At 39.5% G+C, this 12,697-nt stretch overlaps 1 protein-coding gene across 1 annotated transcript in view; it reads right to left on the reverse strand.

Annotated features, from left to right (window-relative positions):
• Positions 1-12,697, reverse strand: part of REEP5 (receptor accessory protein 5) — a 59,116-nt gene that overhangs the window by 7,094 nt on the left and 39,325 nt on the right. The window lies entirely within an intron of this gene.

Below are 12,697 nucleotides of genomic sequence, written 5' to 3' on the forward strand. Positions count from 1 at the left end.
TACACTGGAGACGGGCACTGCCACTGGTGTTTTATTCAAAGTATTTTCAGTGTTTTCTGTAAGCTACCACTGTGCTTTTCTTAGATGGAAAAAAATGTGAAAAATAATGAGCTAGTAAGGAAAAGCTGAAAAGTAAGGGTAGAACACACCAGCTCCAGCAGTTTAACTACCTTCCTAACTTGGACTACCTTTTTTCTTTAGCTTTAAGAGGCTTTTTATAACTTAAATTTTAAAAGTGTTGTTATTCATTTGCATGTGTAAAGCCCTGGACATTTAAGCCTAAAATCTATGAGGCTTGTTCACTGGAGGCTTATGTTGGTTTATCTGTCCTGTTATAGAATTTCTGAATTCTTCTCTTACTGGAATCTCAGTTTCTGATCATTTTTTTTTTTTTTTTTTAACTTTATTTATCCCCGTCTTCCCCCAGGTGGTTTGCTCTGGGGGAATGGTCTTTCTGCTTGTCTTCTCCAGGAGGCACTGGGATAGAACCTGGAACTCCCACATGAGAGGGGAGTGCCCAATGGACTGAGCCACATCTGCTCCCTCTGATAGATTTTTCTTTTTAAGTTTAATCACATTTTATTTTTTTCTTTATTTAATATTACATTAAAAAAATATGAGGTTCCCATATACTCCCCACCCCCCTCACCCCACTCCTCTCCCCATAACAACAACCTCCTCCATCATCATGAGACATTCATTGCATTTGGTGAATACATCTCTGAGCACCGCTGCACCTCATGGTCAATGGTCCACATCATAGCCCACACTCTCCCACAGTCCACCCAGTGGGCCATCATAGATTTTTAACCTTCAAGGTTATCTTTGTAGTGACTTTATAGTCAGCTACTGTAGCAGTATGATATTATTTATTAATTCCAAAAAATATATATTATGTTTATAAACTGGTGTGTTCCTCTGGGCATAATTCCCCCCTTTTTTTTCTCTTGTAACCCCTCTGATTGCATTAGATTCAGTTGAGATGCCTTTGATTAACTTATATTAAGATTACAGCTTTGATTCAGTCATGTACTTAAGACTCACAGTTAAGTCCTTGCCCCTTGGTGGGCTATATAAAAGGAAATGCACAGAATATACACAGAGGAAGAGAGACAGCTCCATAGCCACAGCAGAGAAATGAGCCATTTACCTGATAATTTTGCAGCACTGAGAAAGCCCTGGGAAGAGAGATGAGCCCTCCAGGCTACAATTAAGACAGAAGGCGCTGGGACCATGGAGCCTTAAGAGGAAAGAGGAGGCTGAACCCTCACAGACATCGCCCACCATCTTGCTTTAACACGTGGGAAATGACTTTGGGTGAGAAACCAACCTTGAGTTGGACTCTTTAGGGCCTTGTAACTGTAAACTTTTACTCCAAATAAATACCCTTTATAAAAGCCAAGAGATTTCTGGTACTTTGAATCAGCAGCACCTGTTTTGGCTAATATAGCTGCTCATTATCTTTCACTGAATACTAATATTATTCCTCTTTATTAATCTACTTTGCCATTGAAATTTTTTTAAAAACTGGCAAGAATTCTACCCTAATAACTTAAAAAATTGTTCTGTAAAAAATTGTTTATTAAAATAATAAATACCAGCTCAGCACTTCCAGACATCTAAACAGTTTATTTCTCCATAAGATAAAGAAAAGGGAGAGAGTCAGAGTGATATGCCCATTTCCCTGTGAAGCTTAATAAACAACACACTGAATATTTTAGTTAAAAAAAATTCTAACTGTTTAACGTTCCACACAGTCTAAGTGAATCTATATAAAACAGAAGTTACTTCCTAGTATTCCAAATCTATAGTTTTGACAACTTCATAAAGTAAAAATCTCTCAACTTGTGACTGATTTAAATTTAACTCTGCAGCCTTGGTTTTGTCATTCCAAACCAGGGAATTTATTTAAATAATCAAGAAGTTGCAATACTTCTCAAAGATAGTTTTTTCTTTTTTCCATTTTTTAAAGCTTTATTTTCTACATTTAATAATTTAAAATAGAAACAATTAAAAAAAATTTTAAGTACAGTTGAATAAAACATAGGTTTCTCAATTAAATGTACTGTGTATTAATCAGCTATGGGGGTGCTGATGCAAAATACCAGACATCTCTTGGCTTTCATAAAGGGTATTTATTTGGGGTAGAAGCTTATACTTACCAGGCCATAAAGCGTAAGTTACTTCCCTCAACAAAGTCTGTTGCCACGTGTTGGAGCAAGATGGCTGCTGACATCTGCAAGGGTTCAGCCTTCCTGGATTCTTCTCTTCCTGGGGTTCATTTCTCTCTGGGCTCAGTTCCTCTGTGTGCTTACTTTCTAGGGCTCCAGCTCAAAACTCAAAACTCCCTTCTCCGCAGTGCAGTTTCTCTCTGAGTCCGCGCCCACCAAAGGGACAAGGACTCCACATGCTGACATTGCCCAATCAAAGCCTGAATCATTATTTAATCAAGTAAAAGCGAAACCTCTGAATCCAATATACTCTAATATGCCTGCAGGGACAGACCAGTTTACAAACATAATCCACTATCTATTTTTGGAATTCATAAACAATGTCAAACTGCTACAAACTGGATACATACAAAATTTTTTTGAATCATACAATATGTTACACAATATATTTGGTTCATAATAATGCAATCTTACAGTATTTGTCCTTTTGTATCTGGCTTGCTTCACTCAACATAATGTCCTCCAGGTTCATCCATGCTGTCATAAACTTTACAACTTCATTTCTTCTTACAGTTGCATAATATTCCTTCATGTGAATACACCACAGTTTGTTTATCCATTCATCAGTTGATGGACACCCAAGTTGTTTCCAACTTTTGGCTATCATGAATAACGCTGCTATGAACATAAGTGTGCAGATGCGTATTTGTGTCATTGGTCTCAGTTCTGGGTATACACCCAATTGTGGCACTGCAGGATCATATGGCATATCTATATTCAACTTCTTTAGGAACTGCCAGTCTTCCAGTGACTGTACCATTCTACATCCCCACCAACAGTGAATAAATGCTCCTATCTCTCTACATCCTCTCCAAACCTGCAGTTCTCTGTCTTTTTAAGAGTGGCCATTCGACAGGTGTGAAATAGTATCTCATTGTAGTTTTGATTTGCATTTTTCTAATCATTAGTGACGTTGAGCATTTCTTCATGTGTTTTTCTGCCATTTTTATTTCTTCTTTGGACAATGTCTATTTGAGTCTTTTGCCCATTTTTTAATTGGGTCGTTTGTCTTTTTATTGCTGAGTGATACAGTTTTTCAAGTTTGCTCTAGAGAAGAAAAGCTGTTAAGGGTCTAACACTAATAACGGAGAGCCTAAGTTTAAAATGTACATATTTGTGCACAGAAACTCACTCCATCAGCACAGTGTTGGCTCTCAGAAACTTTCATTACACTTAGAACCTGTATTACAATCGAAATAAAACAAAACCTAGGATTCAACAGATGAATCTCTAGATTATCTGAACTATAGGACTCACGAAAAGTAACATTCAGGAATATTTGTTAGAGATGCACAAGGGCAGGGGACAAGACACAGGCTATCAGACTGTATGAGGAAAAAAGTATAGCTATATGCTTCTAATAAAAAACTTACCTCAAACAAAGTCAAAATCATTTAGGAACAATTAATATAAAGAGATGGAAAAAGATTTATCAGGCAAACACTAACCCCCAAAATATAGTCTGTATTAAACATTAAGCACTATAACATAAACACTTTTTAAGACAAAATAAGTATAGAAATAAAAAAGGAAAATAATTCACCAAGGATATAAAATTCTTTAACTTAAATATACTTGTATTAGAATTCTCCAGAAAAACAGAAGAGGATACAGAGAGAGAGAGAAAGAAAAAAGAGATTTGTTACAGAAATTGGCTCATATGAAAGTGGGGATTGGCAAGTCTGAATTTCACAGGGCAAGCTGCAAGCTGGGAATTCAATGGTGAAGATTCAATTTCCCAAGAGAAGCTGGCTGCCTGAAGTAAGACAGAAATCCTACTTATTACTGAAATTCTCAGGTCTCCCTTTAAGGACACCAACTGAATGGATGAGGAGATTCCTCTTATTCCTGAAGGCAATCTCCTTTGTTGATTATAGATTTAATTAGCCCAGAGATGCAATCAACTGCATAATGATTTAAATTCTAGGAAATACCCATCAAAGTAACAATCAGGTCAGTATTTGCTTGCCCAAACAAGTGAATACCATAATCTAGCCAAGTTGACACAAAAAATTAACCATCACAGTATCTAACCAGGATGGGCTTGCGATATGTAAATTGGAAAAGAAATATAAAGATAAATGGACAAAATCCACAATCACAGATTTTAACACTTCCATCAGAAACTGATCAATCAGATAAATAAGAAATCAGTAAGAATACAAAGAAAATAAAATAAAAATTCTTTATCTAAAGATATATATAGGGAGTGTGTGTAGCTCAGTAAGTGTCTGCTTCCCACATATGAGGTCCCAGGTTCAATCTCCGGTATTTCCTTAAAAAAAAAAAAGTAATGGGAAAAACTGGAAGCATAAAATAAATACACTTATTTTAAAAAAAGATACATACATATCTCTCCACCCAATAAACAGCAATTCTAAGAGTTAATAAATATATATAAAGACCAAGAGAATGGGCTTGAAGAAACTGGATTCAAATCTTGTTCTGGCAGTCACCAACCAAACCAACCTTAGGCAAATTATTGACTCTCACAAGACTCTTTCTTCCTCTGTAAAATAGATATTAATTGAAATGTTAAAAATCTAGCTCACACAGTGTATTAGTCAGCCAAAGGGTACTGATACAAAATACCAGAAATAGTTGGTTTTTATAAAGGGTAGTTATTTGGGGTAGGAGCTTACAGATACCAGGCCATAAAGCATAAATTACTTCCCTCACCAAAGTCTATTTCCATGTGTTGGAGCAAGATGGCTGCCAATGTCCGCAAGGGTTCAGGCTTCCTGGGTTCCTCCCTTCCCCAGGCTGCTTCTTCCTGGGCTCAGGGTTCCTCCCTTCCTGGGCCTTGCTTCGTTTCCTCTGTGAGCTTACTTCCTGGGGCTCCAGTTTAAGGCTTCAGCATCAAATTCCAATAGCAAAACTCCAACATCAAAAATCCTCAACTCTGCAGAGTCAGAGAGACAGATAAAGCAGATACAACCCCCAGATATTGGTTCCTTTGAGGGCTAAAGAGACCCATGGGAGTTATGGTCATGGCCGATGGGGTTAACTACCAGGGCAGATGGCCCCTCTTTGGAAATGGTGTTTATGTGTGATGAATCTGGACTCAGATGGGATCTCCCTTCATAAGACTTTCATGCTAATGTGCTGGAGGTGCAGTTAATGCTGGGGTTTAAGATATATTTAGGGGATTTGAATCTCTGGACTGACAATGTGATAGCCAGATCCTGAGCCTCAACAGACTCCAGCACCTACAATCTGATTTATTGGACTTACCACACTCAGCTAAGATGGAGGTGAAGAAGGACAACCACCACACCATGGAGCCTAGAGTGATTACAACTGAAAATGGGAGGATTGCATCCAGCATCCAGGTGGAATCTGAGCCTCCTCTTGACATAAAGGTGCAATGGACACAACCAATCCAGTGTCCACATAGAAGAGGTGGCATTGGATTGGGAAAAGTGGACATAATGGACAAAGGGTATGGGGAAAGGCAGGAAGAGATGAGAGGTGGAGGCGTCTTCGGGACATGGAGCTGCCCTGGATGGTGCTTCAGAGGTAATCACCGGACATTGTAAATCCTCACAGGGCCTACATGATGGAATAGAGGAGAGTATGGGCCATGATGTGAACCAATGTATATGAGGTGCAGAGGTGCCCAAAGATGTACTTACCAAATCCAATGGATGTGTCATGATGATGGGAACGAGTGTTGTTGGGGGGGGGGGGAGAGGGGGGGGTGGGGGGGTGGGGTTGAATGGGACCTCACATATATATTTTTAATGTAATATTATTACAAATTCAATAAAAAATTAAAAAATTAAAAAAAAATAAAAAAAAAATAAAAAAAAAATCCTCAACTCTGTCCTTTGCCATGCTTTTTATCTGCGAGTCCCCACCCGCCAAGGGGCAGGTACTAAACACCCTACTGACACAAGCATTTTACTTAAGTAATCAAGTAAATCCAATATAATCTCATATGCCCAGAAGAAAAGACCAGTTTACAAACATAATCCAAGATTTCTTTTTGGAATTCATTGATATCAAACAAAATGCATTCAGAGCAGAAGTAGAGGATTTGTCACTGTCAAAAGAATCCTGTCTTTTACCAACCTTCATGATATAGTATCTAATTTATTAGCTTTAAGTAATAAATTACTTAAAATCAGGGTAAAATCAAATCCCAGAACAGGGATCCTTTTTAAACAAACATTTTGTAACTCTCATTTTACTACCTAAAATGTAATTCAAAGAAATAGTATCTTCACACATAATTAAGAAAAAACAAAAAAAAACTATAGATTTCCCCCCATAATATATACTTTTTCATTTATATACTGAATATATATTGTTTTATTATCAATTACTCCCCACCCCACCCCCATATGGCTCCCTCATCTATTTGCTTGATTTTTCTTGTTGTTTGTGCTCATTGTCTGTGCTCATTGTCTGCTTGTTGTCTGTCTGGTTTTTTTTTCAGGAGGCACTGAGAACCAAACCTGGGATCTCCCATGTGGTAGGTAGGCACCAAACTGCTTGAGCCATATTCACCCCCATCAATTAATTTTTTTCTCCTCCTCATAACACGAAAAAAAGAACAAGAACAACTGATAACAAAACAATATTTGGGAAGCAGTTGTGGCTCAAACGATTGGGTTTCTACCTACCACATGAGAGGTCCCAGGTTCAATTACTGGTGCCTACTAGAGTAGGTAAGCTCACGCGAAGGGCAGACATAATGAGCTGATACAACAAGATGACACAACAAAGAGACCTCCCACATGGGAGTCCCAGGTTCAGTTGCCGGTGCCTCCTAAAAAGAAGTTGAGCAGACAAAGAGAGCAAGCACACTGCGAATGGATAGAGAGAGCAGACACTGATCTCAAACAATGAGGCGGGGGGAGAATAAATAAATAAAATAAATCTTAAAAAAAACAAAAACAATATATATACAATATAAAAATGTTCAAGCAAAACTATATAGAATATCTGACTATAACAGCTACAAACAAAATTACTACACAGCCTGCATTCCAAATGTATTGTCACAATCTCTGAGTTAGGATTTAAAGCCAGCTCTCCCTTCACCCCCTTCATACACCTTAAATCTGATAGACTCCAAAGTTCACTAAATGAGCTCAGCTCCTGGAAAAGAGGAATGGTCAGAGTTAGGAAAGCAAAGGAGAAAAACATGGAAATAGGAAAGGGGAGGGCAAAGATTCAGACTAGCCACTACATATGTACACTAAATACTATGTATATGAACATAGAACCACACCAAAACCCAAAATGACCCTTACAGATACACAAGGTCCGAACGCTGAAATGGTCAATTCTCTGAGATGCTGTATGGGTGGGCAGTCCCATGTTTACAATGGAAGCGTACCCTGTACTCAACCAGCAGAGCTGTCCTAGTGAGCAACACCACGCATATGCATTAACCCAAAATGGAGAATTAAGTGACTGCATTTGTCAAGGGCTTTAGCTTTCATTTCCTTTGCTTAGTGCCCCGTTAATTACAGACACATGCTGAAGATTTCTTTCTGGTTAATATTTCCCCATGGAAGGCCTTTTGATTTTTAATACTCAAACTCCATATATTTGCTTATTTAAGAAATGCTAATATATATCCAAAATGCAATACAATGTTTTAAATAAAACGATGTGCAGAAAGTCTGAAATTACACGCTTGATAGACCATCAGACTCCCATGCTGACCTTCTGAAGAGCATGCAGTGTCAAAGAGGATGTACCACGTGGTACTGTACACAAAGTAAGTTTCTTACCAACCATATTAACTACCTGGAGAGCAGGAAGTGTGATTTTTAACACCTAGTATCTTAATACATAATTTGTTACTTCAAAAGATATTTTCCTGTGTTTTATTTAATATTTGGGAAATTGGTTGGGCATTTTAGATTGAAATGTAATGCATTTAAATTTTTCCCATTTAAAATAGTAGAAAACAGGCTCCTGGCTGGTATTCTTGCATAGAATGTCTAATTTTCAGGAATTATTGATCTAGAGGCAAATGCCCATGTTATCATAACCACAGGCCTCAGGATGAAATAGAAATGATTCACTGGCTTAAGAATTAACTAATTAAGAGTTGGGGTCTGTTTTATAATTTTGGCAAATCAAACTTAACCTGAGAGTCAATTTTCTCTTCTGTGGGATTTTATGTAAGTTATATTAAGTATACAAAACAGATAATAGCAGTATTATCAAGCCATAAAGTTCTGTTGTTGAAAAATCTCTGAAATAGTATCTCCTTACACAGAAACCAACTCTTCAGCAATCCGAACAAGTTGCATATGGAAGACAGGTTGTGTAGTCTCTTGTCCAGAAATTCTCAACCTTTTCAAAACACATGGAAGTAATTTTTGTTTGTAGTTGTTAAGGCAAGACTACTAGACAGGATCAGAGTCAAGTGTCTCCATTTTTGTACTTCTCTGATGTAACTACTTTGGTAGACTCAGACTATTAATTTGGTTCTTTCAGGTACCCTCTAGCTATTGTCTGGAGACAGAAAAATAATTACTGCTCTCTTTCTACATCCTTAGCTTTCTCCAGTTTGCAAATGAAATAATATTCTTGTATTAAAAATAAAGTTAATTACTGTTCAATCCTCAGGGTGATATTCAGTTGCCAGCTTTTTCAACTCTTTCTTCTCACTAATCAACTGTTCCAAAGCCCATAAATACCCTGAGCTTATTAAAGTCACCCACACAGATCTGACCATCCTTTCCATCAAGTTGCCCTCAAAGGGCCAGCTGATGATATTACCAAGGGCAACCACACAAGTCCACTCTTACCAGTAATTCAGACAAACCATTCTCTGCTATTTTAACTGGACTCTTGACACTGACTCTGTGGCACTGACACTGAACTTCTAAGTTACAAATTACAACAGGCTGGATAATTCTGTCTGTGATTCTAACGTTGTGGCCATCAGATTTCACCCCCACCGAAAGAGGTATTTCAAGGTAGAGGTAATATTCCACATGTACAGTTAGGGGACTAGCCTGGTCAGAACTGAGAGTTAATGCCAGAAAAAATATGTTTTAGGAAGCGGACTTGCCCCAGTGGTTAGGGCGTCCATCTACCACATGGGAGGTCCGTGGTTCAAACCCAGGGCCTCCTTGACCCGTGTGGAGCTGGCCCATGCGCAGTGCTGATGTGCGCAAGGAGTGCCCTGCCACGCAGGGGTGTCCCCGCATAGGGGAGCCCCACGCGCAAGGAGTGCGCCCTGTAAGGAGAGCTGCCCAGTGTGAAAGTAAGTTCAGCCTGCCCAGGAATGGCGCGGCACACATGGAGAGCTGACACAAGAAGACGACGCAACAAAAAGAAACACAGAGTCATTCCCATGCCACAGACAACAACAGAAGTGGACAAAGAACACGCAGCAAATAGACACAGAGAACAACCGGGCTGGTGGGGGAGGGTAGGGGAGAGAAATAAATAAATCTTTTAAAAAACCAAATATGTTTCAACACTCACCTCCTGCTGTGCTGCAATGACTTGATCAGAAACATGTCTTAGGAAGCCTTTACAATGTAGCTACAAAAATAGTGATGGATTAAGTTTAAAAAGAGACTACTCAGAGAATGAGATGTGGCTCAAGCAATTTGGCTCCCATCTACTATATGGGAGATCCAGGGTTCAACTCCCGGGTCCTGGTGAAGGCAAACTGGCCTGTGCGATGAGATGGCCCAAGCAGAGAGCTGGCCCACACAGAGTACTGGTGTGTGGAGTGCTGCGCAGGAGTGCTGGCCCACATGGAGAGCTGGCACAGCAAGATGACAAAACAAAAAGAGACACAGAGGAGACACAATAAGAATGGCAGCAGACCAGGGTGGAGAGGTAGCGTAGAGAGATTGAGCACCTCTCTCCCACTCCGGAAGGTCCCAGAATCAGTTCCCCGTACCATCTAAAGAGAAGACAAGGGAAGCAGACTTGGCCCAGTGGTTAGGGCATCCGTCTACCATATGGGAGGTCGGCAGTTCAAACCCCGGGCCTCCTTCACCCGTGTGGAGCTGGCCCCAGTTGTCTGTTCTGTGTGTCTATTTGCTGCGTGTTCTTCTTTGTCACTTCTGTTGGTGTCAGTGGCACAGGAATCAGTGTTTTTTTTGTTGCGTCATCTCGTTGTGTCAGCTCTCCCATGTTTGAACCGCAGACCTCCCATGTGGTAGATGGACGCCCTAATCACTGGGCCAAGTCCACCGCCTATTTATTTATTTTTTGACATAGCAGGGCCGGGGACTGAACCAGGGAACTCATGGCACTCAAACACTGAGCCAAATCCACTTCCCCAAGTCGGCTTTTTCATTAGTTTTGCTTGTTTTTTCAGGAGGCATCAGAAACTGAACCTGGGACCACCCATGCAGGGGCCAGTCATTCAACTGCTTGAGCCACATCCTACTCAAGGAGAGACCTCAGCATGCATGATATACTATTTCTATCTTAATACCTTGTACATTATGTTTCAACTAACCTTTGATAAATAACCACTGATTTCTCTTATTTTCTCCAATCATACTTGGCTGCTTCAGAAAAACAGAAAAACTACCAAGAATATCAATTTTGAAAAAAAAAAAAAAAAGATTAAACATGTCCTTACTTGCAGGTCTCTTATTCACACTCCCGTACCATCATGTGATTATTACAATGGCATCGGTAAGACCTATGCTGCCTGTCAAAATGGGATACCCTTGGGGAGCAGGTTTGGCTCAAGTGGTTGAGCATCTTCTTCCCACATGGGGGATCCCGGGTTCAATCTCTAGTGCCTCCTAAAAACAAAAACATACAAACAAACAAAAACACAACTCAGGGGAGCCGATATGGCTCAGTGGTTGAGCACCAACTTCCTACATACAAGGTCCCAAGTTCAATCCTTTGCCCTGGTACCTCAAAAAAAAAAAAAAAGGTTACCTTAGTAAAATTTTTCCTATAGACTGCAATTCAGAGGCTGGCTCTTCACTGAAGCCACTGAAAATAGCCTCTTATTGCAGGAAGAAAGCATTTTGATTGAGAGCATCATCAAATTTTAATAATCTCAAAGTATATTATCTACTTGAATATATGCAGAAAATTCACTCCTTCATTCTCACTGACATCCTGATGTCACTGCAGGCTACTAATGGATACAATCATTTTTCTATTAGGGAAGAAAATGTGTTACAAAGTAGTTTCTTAATGTCCTTGAAACCCAAATATAAATGATTCAGTGATAAGCGCTCATTTTAGATCCTCTCTCCACTTCTTGTGGTCTCATTACAATAAGTAATCAGGAGCAGGCTGGAAGTCAGGATTACATTTCAAACTTGCTCAGGTTTCAGAAGTTTGAGGTCAGGTATTAGTGCAAATGGTTCCATTGACAGGGTATGGTTCACTGAAGGAAGCAGCTGGATCCAAGTCAAAAGCCAATTTTCTTTCCATTAGATGCGGGGTTTCTTAATTTTTTCTTTTTTTTTTTAAGATTTATTTTTATTTATTTCTCTCCCCTTCCCCCCTTGCCCCACTTGTCTGTTCCCTATGTCCATTTGCTGTGTGTTCTTTGTCCACTTCTGTTGTTGTCACCTGAACTGGGAATCTGTGTCTCTTTTTGTTGTGTCATCTTGCTGCATCAGCTCTGTGTGTGTGGCACCATGTCTGGGCAGGCTGCACTTTTTTTGCGCTGGGCGGCTCTCCTTACAGGGCGCACTCCTTGCGCGGGGGGCTCCCCTATGCGGGGGACACCCCTGCGTGGCACAGCACTCCTTGCGCACATCAGCACTGCGCATGGGCCAGCTCCACACGGGCCAAGGAGGCCTGGGGTTTGAACCGCGGACCTCCCATGTGGTAGATGGATGCCCTAACCACTGGGCCAAGTCTGTTTCCCTAGATGCAGGGTTTCTTAACAAGGGGTCTGTGAGCTTGAACTGAAATTCAAAAAAGCATTATTCTTGTGGGGACATGTTGGTGCAGGTGTGATATATTTATTTAAAAATACAGTGTAGTGTGGACCTAAGAAGGTGTCCATGGTTTTCACCTGACTAGAAAAGGATCATGGAATAAAACCGGACTGCACGTGACATCACTACCGTTAGATAGATCTTAGAAAGGTTTCAAAATTATTTAAAGTTTAAAATGTCATGGCCAAATTAAGGATTAGAAAATATTTTTATAAATGCACATAAATGCCTCTGAATAACAAAAGCAAAACCCCAGCAGTTTTGAAATCATCCATGAAATTTCTCCACACAATTCTCAAAGTTTCAAAAAGAAAAACTTTTCAGCTGTCATTTAAGGCATTCTGTGATGCTTTATTTGAAATTAAAAGGATATATAATGAGCGTGTCTTCATTTCATTTTTTCAACTTTGTTAGCTTCCTGTCTTTTTAAAATACCATAAATGGTATTATACTGTATGTAATGTTCTACAACTTTTTAATTAATGGATTATGCAGAACTTTCAATATTTATACATATGGATCTATTTCATCTCATTTAACAGCATGGATATA

The sequence above is a fragment of the Dasypus novemcinctus genome, chromosome 2 (genome assembly GCF_030445035.2).
Source record: "Dasypus novemcinctus isolate mDasNov1 chromosome 2, mDasNov1.1.hap2, whole genome shotgun sequence".
Lineage (NCBI taxonomy): Eukaryota > Metazoa > Chordata > Mammalia > Cingulata > Dasypodidae > Dasypus > Dasypus novemcinctus.